At 38.8% G+C, this 2,979-nt stretch overlaps 1 protein-coding gene across 2 annotated transcripts in view; it reads right to left on the bottom strand.

Moving 5' to 3' along the window:
• The window catches only part of C1H2orf76 (chromosome 1 C2orf76 homolog), a 138,266-nt gene extending 136,466 nt beyond the window's left edge, over positions 1–1,800 (bottom strand). Inside the window, exon 1 of one of the 2 annotated variants that reach the window (XM_053698024.1) lies at positions 1,674–1,800. The gene's annotated coding sequence lies outside the window, so the exon portion shown is untranslated. Of the gene's footprint in view, positions 1–1,579 lie in introns of both variants that reach the window. The other variant, XM_053698025.1, reaches the window with a different exon arrangement.
• Positions 1,801–2,979: the final 1,179 nt, after the last annotated feature.

A 2,979-nucleotide genomic window follows, 5' to 3' on the forward strand; every position in this document is an offset into this window, starting at 1 on the left:
CAAATCTCAAGGTGTTTACTGTCCCTTTAAATGTGTTATCAATGTTTCTGGCAAAGAAAAGTGTGAACATGTTTCAAATGAACAAAGCAGCTGAATAGCCAAATATTTTCGCAAATGCTGCTGCTGCAGTGCAGTCAAATGTCCCCAACACTTTTTAAATAAATAAAAAACAATTTACTGAAAACATCAAGGTACAAATATAAATGAGATTTTGGGTCCAATGACCATTAATGAGGATTGGTTGTGCGATTAGCACTGCTGGTTTATTCAGAAGCAGTTTCCACTTGGGACCAGTAGTGCTCTAGAAGCTTCACTGTGTTTTTAACGCCTTTGCGGGCCTGAATATGTAGCATTGCAGCATCAATAGTGATACAGGCATACTTTGCTCATACAGCGGGTTTAGGGAACCAGAGTCCTGCTGTAAAGAGAAAACCGCCTTAAAGTGAAACGTGGTTTTAGCTTTATTTTCACTTGCCAATGTGTTTAAAAACATGTTTTAACTAACTTATATAAGGTGTTTAATAGCACTAAGTTTAGAATAACACTAGCACAGCACAGAATTCAATTAGTACTCAATAAAAACCAGTACCTGTAAAATAGTGACAATTACTGTAGTAAAATGTGCCAGACCACCACATTGAGATACAGATTGCACTGTAACAAGAGTGAACTGCACACAACAAAATGGTGCCAGTCACTTTTTTCACAATGGGGCTGATTTATGAGGGCTGAATGGCCCCTGATGCCTGTTTCTGTGCGAGCCTTCAGGCCCCCCGGAAACAGCAGTTATGATGCAGCGGTCTTAAGACCACTGCTCCTTAACTGGTCCGTTGCCTCTGAGGCTGCGGACATCAATCCGCCCGATCGTGTTGATTGATACACCCTGCTAGCGGCCGATAACCCCCAAATCTGCAGGGGGCAGAACTGCTTCTGCTGTGGGCATTCAGTGATGTCTTTCGGACAATCGGCCCAGATGAGTGCAGCAGGGTTTCAAAATCCTGTACAATGAAATGAGAGCATGTAGTTTTATCACTCTGTCCCTTTAAGCACTGTTTTATACACCACTTTTTCACATTGTGCCATGCACGTTGAGCTTCGGATAGATTTGTGCCTCAATATAAAATTATATTTCGTGTCACAATGTTCTAAATTAAACAGTTCTGTGCCTTATTTCCACGTCTTATATATTTTTGTCTTGTGCATTTTATCATCTGGGCTTTATAAAGGTTATACCCTAATAAATGAAACGTGTATATTTAAAATATATAAAACATTTTCATTACGAAAAAAACTTTTAATGTAAGTTCATGACCAACTTGACTTTGCAGAGGTTATCAGTTACCAGGATACATCAGTGTTAAAAAAAAAAAAACTCCTCTAACGAAATAGATCATTTTATTATACTATTGCCATGTCCTTTTGACGCCATTTATAGCACCAGCACATAGTAAGTCTCTGTGTAAATAACTCGTCACCAAGGACCGAAACTATGGTATATCAGGGAATATTATAACAGGTACAATGCACGGTTTATTGGAATTATCTGGTAAAGCGTCATAAACTTCCTCGTAACACGTACATTGTACTAAGGTTCCGCTGTGTAAGTTAAAATGAGTATCCGTGTTCTTTTCATACCATGAACCTAAAGGTAAATAGAACTGCGTTTTGCATACCTCCTGTGACTGTCTGTATAATGCGATTGACGGAGAGCCCCAGAAGACAAACTTCAACTCATAGGCTACGTACAGAAGGTGGAGACAATCTCCCTGGTGATGATTGACCAGTTACGACGCTTGGAAGGCGTAGCGTCAACGTGCTGGTAACAGCTAGCTCCCATCCTTAAAGGATACTCTGACGTGCGTCACCTCAGCCATCTGAATTCAGGGCCCATGGTGCACGAACACGGCGGGCCGCGGGAGACTCAAATCAAATGGAAAATGCTGTGTATTACTTTTTCAGCTGTGTGCTTGTATGTTGTTTAGAGATTTAGAAAGATTTGATACCTGAGTTGAAACACAGATGTGGCAAATGAGTGAGATTTTTTTATTTTGTGTGAAGCAGGGAACACGATTAGAGGCTGGTTTATAACAGACACCGTATTTACTGGAGTCAAGCTATCAGACAGTTTAAAAATCCAAGTCAAGCTATCAGACACTGTTTTGGAGCTATCAGACAGTTATAAAACAGTAGTCAAGCTATCAGACACTTATTTGTTAGCACTTTCTTAAGACTATTAAAGGCTGTACCATACATATATGCTAATAAGAAATGTTTTAATGAATACCACAAGCATTTTTGTTATAAATGTCACTCAAATGTAAAAAAAAGTCATATTCCAGCATTTCTCTAAGCGTTAAAAACAAAATTCCCCATTGTGCCACTACATTTTCACCACAGCTAGTTCAAACAATGACCCCACTAAGATATCACAAAGTATGGAAACTTTTTAGTGTGGAATTTTAAAACTATAGGGCCCCAAACTTCCCTAAAATTGCAAAAATCATCACTTTCAAGCAATTTCACTTAGGGATAAAAGCTAAATCTCCCATTGTGCCACTACATTTTAACCACAGCTAGCTCACACAATGACCCCTCTACGATATCATAAATTTTGGAGAGTTTTTACTGTGGAATTTTAAAAATATTGGGCCCCAAATGTCGCTCGAATTGCATAAATTGGCCCTTTTCAGCAAATTCACTTAGGAATAAAAAAGAAATCTCCCATTGTTCCACTAAAATTTCACCACAGCTAGCTCACACAATGACCCCTCTACGGTATCACTAAGTTTGGACCATTTTTACTGTGGAATTTTAAAAATATTGGGCCCCAAATGTCCCTTGAATTTCATAAATCGGCCCTTTTCAGCAAATTCACTTAGGAATAAAAAAGAAATCTCCCATTGTTCCACTAAAATTTCACCACAGCTAGCTCACACAATGACCCCTCTACAATATCACAAAGTTTGGAGACTTTTTACT

Source organism: Bombina bombina, chromosome 1 (assembly GCF_027579735.1).
Source record: "Bombina bombina isolate aBomBom1 chromosome 1, aBomBom1.pri, whole genome shotgun sequence".
Taxonomy (NCBI): domain Eukaryota; kingdom Metazoa; phylum Chordata; class Amphibia; order Anura; family Bombinatoridae; genus Bombina; species Bombina bombina.